Source organism: Schistocerca americana, chromosome 2 (assembly GCF_021461395.2).
Source record: "Schistocerca americana isolate TAMUIC-IGC-003095 chromosome 2, iqSchAmer2.1, whole genome shotgun sequence".
NCBI lineage: Eukaryota > Metazoa > Arthropoda > Insecta > Orthoptera > Acrididae > Schistocerca > Schistocerca americana.
The window spans coordinates 925,574,046-925,587,706 of NC_060120.1; the positions used below are offsets into that span (position 1 = coordinate 925,574,046).

At 43.5% G+C, this 13,661-nt stretch overlaps 1 pseudogene; it reads left to right on the forward strand.

Moving 5' to 3' along the window:
- The first annotated feature begins 10,093 nt into the window (after nucleotides 1-10,093).
- On the forward strand, nucleotides 10,094-10,211 carry LOC124596867 (annotated as a pseudogene).
- Nucleotides 10,212-13,661: the final 3,450 nt, after the last annotated feature.

The following is a 13,661-nucleotide window of genomic DNA, read 5'->3' on the forward strand; positions in this document are numbered from 1 at the left end:
GCGGCGCGTGAGCGCAGCCAGCCTGCGCCATTAAACTGTGCCTCCTTTGAGCTCGAAATGGTGCGCCGCCAGCGCTTCTGCAGGAACAGGTTTTGCTGGCGACGTCGGTGGATGCTCCAGGGCACAGACAGACTGACCAGACGCTCGTCTCCAAGTGTTGACTGGATCGACGGCATCTGTTGGAGAATTTGCCACTACTTTGCCCGGCACGTCCTTAGAGCATTTGTTTATTTACTTACAACATGCGTGTGGGAGGTGTAGTGTAACATTGTCTTGTATGACGATGAAGGGAGAAGGTGACACCTAGAGCCATCACGTAGCCTACTCCTCGCGAATAGCGCCATGGGGGCTGACAAGTTTAACGTCCCCATCCCAAGGACGGGTCACCATCTAGCGGTGTTACATGTCATCGAGACACTGCGGAGAGGTTTGGTATTTAAACCAGGACACTGGCACAAATGCTTGTGATCAGGAACTTTACGCCACCACCTGCCCTGCCTTTGCCGACCAAATACACCACCAGGATTCGAAACGTCATACTCCCGGGTCAAGCGCCATTGCACAAGCGTGCGTTAGCGGCAACGGCCACGGAGGTTGGTTTCCTTCAGAGCAGTTGAACACAAAGCCTCAGGGGAGAGTCGTAGGACCGTTGCTATTCACAATATATATAAATAACCTTGTGGATAACATCGGAAGTTCGAAAATGGGTCAAATGGCTCTGAGCACTATGGGACTTAACATCTCAGGTCATCAGTCCCCTAGAACTTAGAACTACTTACACCTAACTAACCTAAGGACATCACACACTTCCATGCCCGAGGCAGGATTCGAACCTGCGACCGTAGCGGTCGCGCGGTTCCAGACTGAAGCGCCTAGAACCGTATGCCACCAGCGGCCGGCATCGGAAGTTCACTGAGGCTTTTTGCGGATGATGCTGTAGTATATCGAGGGGTTGTAACAATGGAAAATTGTACTGAAATGCAGGAGGATCTGCAGCGAACGCATGGTGCATGGAATGGCAATTGAATCTCAATGTAGACAAGTGTAATGTGCTGCGAATACACAGGAAGAAAGATCCTTTATCATTTAGCTACAATATAGCAGGTCAGCAACAGGAAGCAGTTAATTCCGTAAATTATGCGGGAGTAGGCATTAGGAGTGATTTAAAATGAAATGAGCATATAAAATTAATCGTCGGTAAAGCAGATGCCAGACTGAGATTCATTGGGAGAATCCTAAGGAAATGCAGTCCGAAAACAAAGGGAGTAGGCTACAGTACACTTGTTCGCCCAATGCTTGAATACTGCTCACCGGTGTGGGATCCGTACCAGATAGGGTTGATAGAAGAGATACAGAAGATCCAACGGAGAGCAGCGCGCTTCGTTTCAGGATCATTTAGTAATCGCGAAAGCGTTACGGAGATGATAGAAAAACTCCAGTGGAAGTCTCTATAAGAGAGACTCTCAGTAGCTCGGTACGGACTTTTGTTGAAGTTTCGAGAACATACCTTCACCGAGGAGTCAAGCAGTATATTGCTCCCTCCTACGTATATCTCGCGAAGAGACCATGAGGATAAGATGAGAGAGATTAGAGCCCATACAGAGGCATACCGACAATCTTTCTTTCCACGAACAATACGAGACTGGAATAGAAGGGAGAACCGAAAGAGGTACTCAAGGTACCCTCCGCCACACACCGTCAGGTGGCTTGCGGAGTATGGATGTAGATGTAGAGAAAGCGGCAAATACCGCAATAGCGAAAGGGGTTTCGGTCCGCCTCAGTCAAGCGTAATATTCAAACAAAACTGCCGCACAGCCAGATGGATGTTCCGAGCAGACATGTGACATCAGTTATTCGAACGAATATGTTCCTGGGAAAAACATTCTGCCTTGAGCGAACACAATTTTCACCGGCACACGTATCAGCGACATTTCACCAGCGCCTTTGGCTTCATTTTATTTTCATACCTAGCGACCAGCCCTAGCCTCGCACGGGTAGCACTAATAAGGGGACCACTCGGCAGTCGCACTTCTTTTAATTTTTTAAATTCATGGTTTGTATACTTCAGAACTAAAATACTCATCCCTCAAAAGCAACTCTCATAAATACTCGAGAAAATTGACGTTCAAATTTTCCGACTATCCTTAATATGTTAAAGCCAGATCGGTTTTTCTCTCCAAGCGCCTATGATTCTGGCACAATTTGTCTCTCTACAGGGGGTGGCTGTGGGGGTGGAGGAGGGGGGGGGGAGGGTCTCAGACGGACCCTTTGACGTTTTATTCGCGTATGTGTCGATGTCACACCTCTTCATGATCACGCCACAAGAGTACATGAAACGGCGGTTCTGAAAAAGAGTAACCACCCGTGCCTGCTTCAGATAGCGTTCATATTTCGTCGAATGGTTTTGAATCGTTCCTGCCGGCCGGAGTGGCCTGGCGGTTCTAGGCGCTACAATCTGGAACCGCGCGACCGCTACGTCGCAGGTTCGAATCCTGCATCGGGCGTGGATGTGTGTGCTGTCCTTAGGTTAGTTAGGTTTAAGTAGTTCTAAGTTCTAGGGGACCGATGACCTCACAAGGGAACCTCCCCATCGTACCCCCCTCAGATTTAGTTATAAGTTGTCACAGTGGATAGGCCTTAAAAAACTGAACACAGATCAATTGAGAAAACAGGAAGAAGTTGTGTGGAGCTGTGAAAAAATAAGCAAAATATGCAAACTGAGTAGTTCATGGGAAGATATGCAACATCAAGGACACTCAGAACGAAAGAGCGCCGTGGTCTCGTGGTAACGTGAGCAGCTGCGGGACGAAAGGTCCTTGGTTCAAATCTTCCATCGATTGAAAAGTTCAATTTTTTTTTCAGTTTATGTGACAAACTCTTATGTTTTCATCACTTTTTTGGGAATGGTTATCACATCCACAAGAAAACCTAAATCGGGCAAGGTAGAAGAATCTTTTTACCCATTCGCCAAGTGTACAAGTTAGGTGGGTCGACAACATATTCCTGTCATGTGACGCACATGCCGTCACCAGTGTCGTATAGAATATATCAGATGTTTTTTCCTGTGGAGTAATCGGTTGACCTATGACCTTGCTACCAAATGTTTTCGGTTCCCATTGGAGAGGCACGTCCTTTCGTCTACTAATCGCACGGTTTTGCGATGCGGTCACAAAACGCAGACACTAAACTTATTACAGTGAACAGAGACGTCAATGAACGAACGGACAGATAATAACTATGCAAAAATGAAGAAAGTAAAATTTCCACTCGAGGGAAGACTTGAACCAACGACCTCTCGTTCTGCAGCTGCTCACGCTACCGCGGGACCACGCCGCTCCTGAGCACCCAGTCTCCATAATATTGTCTATGTGGCCCATGGAATACCCAGTTTGTATATTTTGCTTATTTTTTCACAGTTCCACACAACTTCTTCCTGTTTTCTCAATTAATCAGTGTTCAGTTTATCAAGGCCTATCCACTGTGCCAACTTATAACTAAATCTGAGGGGGGTGCGATGGGGAGGTTCCCTTGTCAGAAGTTAAGTCTCATAGTGCTCAGAGCCATTTGAACAATTTTTTTTTAACGGTTCCTAGCGATTCCACCCTGTACATCAGAGGAAAAACTGCGGTCGCACTACACTTCACAGCGGTGCGGTCACTTTCAGCGTGGTTGCTGGCCCTCGATGTCCTTACAGGACTGAATCGTCCAGCCGCTGTCAACAAAGATTGTTAAGGAGTCGCTCTGTTACTCATCACACGCGAACTATCGTTATCGACCTCGAAAGGTGTGGATCTGTGCCCCAAGGAAAGAAGCGGTTTTATTGAAGCACTGTATGCCTTTTCGTGTCGATTCTGTACGGCGGTGTCTCTGAAATGTTTTCCTCGGTCACCCGAAAGAAAATCACGAGATTCCAACGCTGGGTGTCGCGGTTCTGACCTCCATCGCAGAGGCGGCAAAGGAAGGGGTGAAATGTGGGTAAGATGGGGTGTGTCAGTGGGACATCATTGACGATTTTTACACCTCTCACGAACTTCTGAGCTCTGGTCATTTTTACGCGTGTGTGTACACCTTGATGTAAGAAGCATCGCCGAGCCCGGGGGTGACGTCGTAGGCGCCAAGCTTTTGCACCATGACAGAGGAAGGTTGTAGCCACCCATGAGCCAAATTTCAAACTTCTTCGTCGCGCTAAGAGATAACCAGCGGGTTTCGAAAAACAATACATGACGGATGAAACAAGAGCTAGATAAAATGCAAATACAGGCAGAGAGGTCATTCCTGGCCAAGAGAAGTCTAGTACTATCTAAAAGCAGCCGTAATTTGAGGAAGAAACTCTGAGAATGTACCTCTCGAGCACAGCATTGCATGGTTGTGAATCGTGGACTGTGGGTAAACCGGAAAAGAGAAGAATCGAGGCGTTTCATACGTGGTGTTACGGAAGAATATTAAGAGGCTGGATGGTATAAGAAATGAGGAGGTTGCACGCAGGATCGGCGAGAATATGAACAAGTGGAAAACATCGACAAGAAGAAGGGATAGGCTGATAAGACATGTATTAAGACAACAGGGAATAAGATGCGTGGTACTTGAGTGAGCTGTAGACGGCAAAAATAGAGATTGTAATATATCCTACAAATAATTGAGGACGTATCGCGAAACTGCTAGTCTGAGATGAGGAGGTTGGCACAGGAGAGAAACTGGTTGCAGGTGGCGGCACCGATGCTTCAGTTGTGCTGCTCAGTGTAGATTTTTACTTAAGATTTCACAGTCTTCATTAACCTTAAAAGGAAACTTCGATAGCTGAGCCAGCAAAAAGCCAGTAAAGCTATTAAAAAAGAAAAGTGATCATTCCTGTTGAAGATGCACTCACTTCGATTGCAAACCATTTCCCTCCAGATATCGTCCTATTTTTCTGACACACATTGAACGCAACATTTATTTTACAACAGTTTCTCGACTGGTTTGATGCCGCCTGCCACCAGTTTCTCTCCTGTGCCAACCTCCTCATCTCAGACTAGCAGTTTCACGATACGTCCTCAATTATTTGTAGGATATATTACAATCTCTGTCTATTTTTGCCGTCTGCAGCTCACTCAAGTATCACGCTGTTGTCTTAATACATGTCCTATCATCCTGTCCCTTCCTCTTGTCGATGTTTTCCACTTGTTCATATTCTCGCCGATCCTTCGGGCGACCTCCTCATTTCTTATCCCATCCACCCTCCTCATTTTCAATATTCTTCCGTAACACCACATATGAAACGCTTCGATTCTCTTCTTTTCCGTCTTACCCTCAGTCCACGACTCGCAACCATGCAATGCTGTGCTCCAAACGTACATTCTTAGAAGTTTCTTCCTCAAATTACGGCCGCTGTTAGATAGTACCAGACACCTCTTGGCCAGGAATGACCTCTTTGCCTGTGGTAGTTTGCATTTTATCTGCTTCTTGCTTGAACCGTCATGTATTGTTTTGCTTCCAAGGTAGAAGAATTCCTTCAATTTATCGTCTTTGTACTCCCCAATTTTAATGTTAATTTTATCGCTCATTTCATTTCTGCTACATCTCATGACTTCCGTCTTCCGTCGGTTTACTTTGAAAGCATGATTTGCACTCTTCATACTGTTCATTCCATTCAATAGGCCCTGCGATTCTTCCTCACTTTTACAGAGGTTAGTGGTAAACATTATAAAAAGACTAATTAATGGTGGTGAGGTCACCTTTCTCACCGGCCGTGAACTGTTTTTTCGTCGAGAATTTCGAAGATCATGTCGTAAATAATGCTGCCACTATGCTCGTTCTGTTGTCATCACTATGTTGATGGTTCAAAAATGGTTCAAATGGCTCTGACCACCATGGGATTTAACTTCTGAGGTTATCAGTCCACTAGAACTGAGAACTACTTAAACCTAACTAACCTACGGACATCACACACATCCATGCCCGAGGTAGGATTTGAACCTGCGACCGTGGCGGTCGCGCGGTTCCAGACTGTAGCGGCTAGAACTGCTCGGCCACTCCGGCCGGCTGTTGATGGTACCTTTGCTATTTGGCCTCATGGAAAGGAATCATGACAACAATTCGTCCCACCATAAAGTTCACTGAGGAAATCGAGGAGGAAGTAAAGCTATCCTATTTAGACGTTCTAGTTGAGCGGAAGCTAGAGGGTCGGCTCGGCAACTCGATGTATCGTAAACCGATCCACATACACTGTTATATCAGCGGGCGCACTTTCCATCTTTCTACCCAAAAGGGAACTGTCCCAAATACTCTGACACCTAGAGTTAGAAGCATATCGGACGAGAATAGACTCGGCGCCTAAATAAACCGTCTAACCTGACGTATGTGTATACACAAATGGTTATCAGAACCATGAAATAAAGTCCGCTCTCTCGGTAAAACACAAATTCAAGTCCACTCAACTAAGATAACAAGATGAGCTCATGAGGTTTTTTCCGTTCGTTCCGTGAGCAACAAACTGTTAACTTGGACGAATCTTAAACAGACATGGAATTAGGGTAAGTAGTTTTTTACATGTGGCATACACGCTCACTAACATTTTTTTTCCTTTAGTCTGTGGCACGTGTTACTAGGAATTAATTTTAATATATGATGAACGATTGAAAAACTGCGACGAGCCGCTTCTGAATAATAATTTATTTTGGCTTAAAGTTTTCAGACTTGTTTTCTTATATTCAGACTAGGTCGAAATAAAACAGTTAGGCTGGCGACCCGAACGAACGTGAATGCGAAACACCTGGTTTTGGAGACAGACTGATCTGTAGCTTAGTGCAAGGTTAGGTTGGTATGTGACTGGCACATATGACTTAACGAGGTCAACGAACGTGAAAGATAAAAACCTCGTTGTGGGGACAGACTGATCTCCAACGTAGCCCAGGTCTGGGTTACGTTGCAAGTGATCGGCTATATGTGACTTGACGAAGCCAAAAATGTGAAAGCAAAAAGGCTGATTTTGTGAGAGCAAACTGACCTGTAGCTTACTCGGAGGCGTAGGCTAAGTTGGAAGGTGGCATGAAAGCCAACCAATATGAAAGCAAGTGACTTGATCGGGTGCCCATTTGTATGTGACTAGACGAAGCCAACGAATGTGAAAGCAGGAAGTCTGGTTGTGAGGACGGGCTGATCTGTAGCTTAGGCCCAAGTCTAAGTTAGGTTGGAAGATAACCATTCATATGTGAGTTGAGGAAGTCAGCGGATGTGAAATCAAATGACTTTTTTGTGGAAGCAAGCTGAACTGTCACTTAGCCCGAGGTGTATGTTAGGTTGGAAGGTGACCATTTGTATGTGACTAGACGCAGCCAACCAATGTGAAAGCAGAAAAGTCTTAAGTGTCTAGGTATTTGCAAAAATGTCAACACATTTCATCTCCACACAAGTGTCACAAGGTCGAAATGTCCCAGTAGGTTGGGAGTGGACAGAGGTGATCCTCATCATCATAATCTTGGACAGTTTCCAGCCTCTGGCCGGGTTTGTTTGGAACATAAGCCTCTCCATCGTCTTCTGTCTTGCCACCATCTCTCTGTCTTCACCTTGGTCCAGTCTTCTGCTTTCTTCTGGACGCATTCCTCCCCTCTTTTCAGCCATCTGTCTCTCGTTCTTCCTCTTGGTCTCTTTCCTTCCAGTTTCATCTCGTGTGTCCTCCTGGGTATCCTCTTCTCCTCCATTCGCTTAACATGCCCATACCATCTCAGACTTGATTTCTCTATCTCCTCCTGTAATGGTACAACTTTCATTAACTCTCTGATCCTCTCATTTCTTAACCTGTCTATCTTTGTCACTCCAATACTGCTCCTCAAGAATTTCATTTCACTAGCTTGTACTTTTCTTTTCTCTCTTCCTTTCATAGCCCAGATTTCGGATGCATTTGTCAGAATCGGGACATAGTATGACCGGTATATAACCTGTTTACTGATTTGGGGTACATCCTGGCTCCATATCAGGCTTCTGACACACTTCCGAAATGCTTCTTCTTTTCTCCCCCGCTCGTTTATTTCTCTGTCGTTTTTTCCATCTTCCTGTATCAGGCTTCCCAGGTACTTGAAACTCTCCACTCTCCTCAATCTTTCCCCAACAATTGTTATTCCAGTTGTTCCTTTCTCCTTCGTCCTTGTTGTGATAATCATCTCACTCTTACTTATACTAAATTTCATTCCATATTCTTGCATTGTTCGTCCCCATACGTCCAGCTGCTCTTGTACTTCCTCCCCCTTATTCCCCCAACTCATCAGATCATCTGCATCGTTAGGTGATCCTAATGGGGAATATTTGGGAGTTACCTTCCAGATCTGGCATTCAACTGATAACCAAGGCAACCTCCCAAAAATCTTGGTCGGTAGCGGGGATTGGGGTTATTTTCATTTATCAGCTATCCCAGGCAAAAATTTAAATTTAGTGACATCTGCGTGACTCAGTAAGTTCTTCGACAATCAATTGCTTTTCTGCAAGGTTCGCAGGAGAGATTCTGTAAAGCTTGGAAGGTAGGAGACGAGGTACTGGCAGAAGTAAAGCTGTGGGGACGGGACGTGAGTCGTACTTGGGTAGCTCAGATGGTAGAGCACTTGCCCGCGAAAGGCAAAGGTCCCGAGTTCGAGTCTCGGTCCGGTACACAGTTTTAATCTGCCAGGAAGTTTCATATCAGCGCACACTCCGCTGCAGAGTGAAAATCTCATTCTGGAAACAGCCCCCAGGCTGTGGCTAAGCCATGTCTCCGTAATATCGTTTCTTTCAGGAGTGTTAGTTCTGCAACGTTCTCAGGAGAGATTCTGTAAAGTTTGGAAGGTAGGAGACGAGGTACTGGCAGAAGTAAAGCTGTGAGGAGGGGCGTGAGTCGTGCTTGGGTAGCTCAGACGGTAGAGCACATGCCCGCGAAAGGCAAAGGTCCCAAGTTCGAGTCTCGGTCTGGCACACAGTTTTAATCTGCCAGGAAGTTTCATGTAAAATATAGACAGGTTTTTTCTTGAACTTTATTGCATTGACTAAGTGGAAGCTAGTTGAACTAATAAGTGGGTATACTTTAGCCTTACCATTAAGGTTTTTAAAATAATATCACATTTAAGGGCCTGGAAGATGATTCACCGAACCACCTTCACGCTAATTCGCTATCACTTCACTCTTGAACAGCGCACGGAAAAAAACAAGCAGACATATATTTCCGCGCAAGTACCGATTTCTCTCTATTATGATGATCATTTCTCTCTATTGACGTCGACGTCAACAAAAGGTTTTTGCATTCGGAGGGGAAATTTGGTGATTGAAACTTCGCTAGAAGATCCCGCCGCAACGGTAAACGTCTTTGTTTTAATGATTTCCACACAAAATCTCGTATCATATCCTTGACCCTCTCTGTCCTATTTCTCGACAATACAAAATCTGCTACCCGTTTCTGAACTTTCTCGATGTACTCCGTTAATCCCGTCTGGTAAGGATCCCACACCATGCAACAGTACTCCAAAAGAGGATGGACAGGCGTAGTGTAGTCAGTCTTTAGTAGATCTGTTGGGTTTTCTAAGTGTTCTACCAATAAGACATAGTTTTTGGTTCGCCTTCCCCACATTTTCTGCGTGTTCTTTCCAATTTACAGGACTTCCAAAGGTTTGTTAAACTATGACTCTAATACTGGATCTGTTATGTCTTCCGTATCGACTCCTGTTTATTCTTCTATCACGCCATCAGACGATTCCTCTCACTTGTAGAGGCTTTCAGTACACTCTTCCAAACTACCCGTTCAACTCTGGAACTGCTCTTGTACACTTAATGTTGACGCATTTGCTTTTAATTTCACCAAATGTTGTTTTGATCTTTCTTTACTTTGAATCAGTCCTTTAGACGACCATTTATTTTTCAATGTCTTCCCATTTTTTCTTTAGCCATTTTGCCTTGGCTTCCTTGTCATCTATAGCTGCCAGTTTCGGTGAACGAATGCCCAGGTATCACTATTCTTCATTGTTGACTATTTCTTGGTAGTCTTCGTTTGTATGTCGTCCAGGCGATGGGTTAACAACAAGACGTTTATTTTGTGAACGAGGTACAGTGATGTTGAACTGTCTGCGTAATTCACTATTGTTATTAAAAAATACGAGGCAACGGCCTTGCCGCAGTGGATACACCGGTTCCCGTGAGATCACCGAAGTTAAGCACTGTCGGGCGTGGTCGGCACTAGGATGGGTGAACCTCTAGGCCGCCATGTGCTGCTGCCATTTTTCGGGGTGCACTCAGCCTCGTGATGCCAATTGAGGAGCTACTCGACCGAATAGTAGCGACTTCGGTCAAGAATACCATCTTACGACCAGGAGAGCGGTGTGCTGACCCCACGCCCCTCGTATCCGCATCCTCCTCTGAGGATGGTCCCGGTAGGCCTGAAGACGGAGTGCTTTGTTATATAATACGATGGTCTAGTGAAATAGTAATGGGCGATGATGTCGACATACGCTGCGATCCGTTTGTGGACACAAAGGAGCTGTTGTTACATTTGCTAGCACTATATGATTCTCAGTAGAGGAACACGTCGCCGCGTGCAAAATTTGTGGACAGTATATATCGTAATTAGCTGTGAAAATTGACATGTGTGAAAGCATACGATAATAGAAGTGAAAATTTCCAAAAAATGTAGGACCACAAACTAAGTGTTTGCGAGATAACTGCGAATATGTGGTTACGAGTTGCCACTGACTTCAGTATCAGATGTTGTCGTAGCTGATATAAATGTGTTTGTAGCATAAACTTTCCGATTAAATTTCGATCTAATTTAGCTGGAATTTCACCTTAGCAAGAGGTACAACGCTACTTCAGTTCGTTAGATCTGTACAATTTACTAGTGAGTTTTCTTCACATGTAACGTACTGCTTATCCAGTTAAACAGTGTCTTGCTTTTGACAGAACAGGATTAAAATGTGCCATTTTTAAACTAAAAAATAAGAGAAATTTTATATTTTCATTCTTTTCAATCTAATACATAGCACGTTTTTATTAAAGCTGGAAGCTATGTAATGGACTGCAGCTTTCACACTAGTATATCCAGTGGCTGAATACTGTGTCCCAGTATGGCAACACCGTACTCATACAGAGAAACTAAACATCCATTTGAATGAATCAATGAGAATTATTATGAGTACATTAAAATCCACACCGATCCCTTGGCTGCACACGAGCATTAACATTCCACGACCTGAATTGCAATGCCAAGAAACAACCAGTCGAAAATAGAGGAAGCTGCATTACCCCAACTGCCCTGAAACCTTCCAGTTGATACAGTCTTAAAGGATCCTCCTCCAGACCGCTTGATGTCACGCACTCCACTGTGGCATAGTGGAGGCCACAACAAGATGTATGACATTAAAGGAAAGTGGTCCAAGAGATTGGAAAGCTGCAGCAATAAAACATCAATGTGTTGAAGATCCATCTACCAGCCTACCAGATTTGATCTGAAGAGAAGTGACTGGACAAGACTGAATAGGATAAGAACCGCCTATGCCAGGTGCCATGATCTTATGCACAAGTGGGGACTCCGAAACCCTCCAGCCTGAGATTGTGAGGCCCAAGAACAAACCGTTCAACACATTAGCAGAGACTGCCCTCTGAGAAAGTACCCAGTACCATTCAGTGACTTAACTAGTGCTGTTCACTCTGCTATCATTTGGATTCATTCACTAGATGTTGAATATTGATTAAACGTATTTTTTATTAATAATGGTAATTTCATAGTTTAGATGTTCTCCTTTTAGTATTATTGAATTATTAATTTTCAGAATCAACCTAAACGTATTAGCTTTGTGCCAATATCCTGAAATGTATAACTGCAAAATATATGTATTTCTTAATATTTACTTTATCGCCATACGACAAATAAATAAAAATAAGTAAAACCTATGAAAGCTAAACGAAAAATGTTCTCGAACGGGGTCTCAGTAGAATCAGGACTTCTCTTCCTAAATATGTTACTTATTTAATGACGACAGTAGGAACGGGAGGCAGGTTGATATAAGCTATTAGACGCTTATTGTTACCGGGAGACTAACTAGGTCGACAAAAGCATTGTATAACAGCGCACGTTTCCAGCGGTTACAAGCAATAAAGCACTTTCCTAACCAAACAGGCAACATTCGCGGACACAGGTATAAGGTAGATGACTTCCGTCCTACGCAACAATTAGCAGAGCAGTGTGAAGAGCAGGCCCGTGTTTTCTCTCTTGAGGGAGAGATAGCGACGCCTTAACATGATTTTCCACTCCACCCAGTCTGGGCCGTTGAGGCACTTTTTTAGTTCCAGTTATGGGGTATATTTCTCAGGAACAATGAGATGCTTGTTAGATGTAGACTTAATGTATCTTCTATAATTCTACAGGCATTTAATATGTGTCGGAAGGAAGGACAAATGAATTGGATACTTTCAAATGGAATTGTATGCAGGTGTTTAAAATACTGTGATGTTCTTATAGGAGATAGTTCTGATCAAAAGTAGAAAAATTTTTTATGTGCATACTCCGGAAACAAATACGTATTGTGAACATTCTAATAAACGCCAGGTAAAATTATCTGTTGTAAACATTCTAACTTATTTAAATTTATCTAGGTTGATAAAATCTGACAAGGTCAGCGACTGTATCATAGAATTTGTAAAATAACAAATCTGCCATTATGGGTGTTTGAACTCTGCTGGGGACACTGAGAGGCGTCTGAACGTCTGTAGAGGAATGGCAACCCGTTCTTCCCGAAGAGCCGAAACCAGAGAAAGATGCAATTTTGGTCGCTGGGGTCTGGAGCGGAGTCAACGTTCTTACTCATTCCAAAAGTGTGCCATTGGGTTCAGGTCGGGACCAGGGGCGAGGTAATGAAGTTTTGTGGGCGGGGGCGGTTGCATAGAAGAGAAAGAAGACGCAGAAGTCCTCTCCTTGATTTAAGGAAAAAAATCCTTTCAAAACTACTGTTTTAAGCTGTTTTTATGCTTTAAAATATCAAACATTTGCAAAAATGTATTTTATTCTAGAGAAAAGGGTTTTAAATTTCTTGAAATGTGTAGCATTTACAACATTTTTCTTAGTAACTTCTTTTGCATAACTGTTAACACACTGAAACAAGTTTACAAGTCTTTTGTTAACACGGAGTTAATACGCAAATTAAAAGCAAATAAACTGAAATTAGAGTAAAATATTTTTAAAACTGTTGTTCTTAATTTGTTGACACTTATATTATTGCCAGTATATATATATATATATATATATATATATATATATATATATATATATATATATATATATATATAGGGTGGTCCATTGATAGTGACCCGGCCAAATATCTGACGAAATGAGCATCAAACAAAAAAACTACAAAGAACGAAACTCGTCAGCTCGAAGGGGGAAACCAGATAGAGCTATGGTTGGCCCGCTAGATAGCTCTGTCATAGGTCAAACGAATATCAATTGCGTTTTTTTAAATAGGAACCCCCTTTTTTATTACATATTCGTGTAGCACATAAAGAAATATGAATGTTTTAGTTGGACCACTTTTTTGACGTTGTGATAGATGGCGCTGTAATAGTCACAGTGCGGACGGGATTTGCTTCGTGATACATTACCCATGTTAAAATGGACCGTTAACCAATTGCGGAAAAGGTCGATATCGTGTTGTTGTATGGCTATTGTGATCAAAATG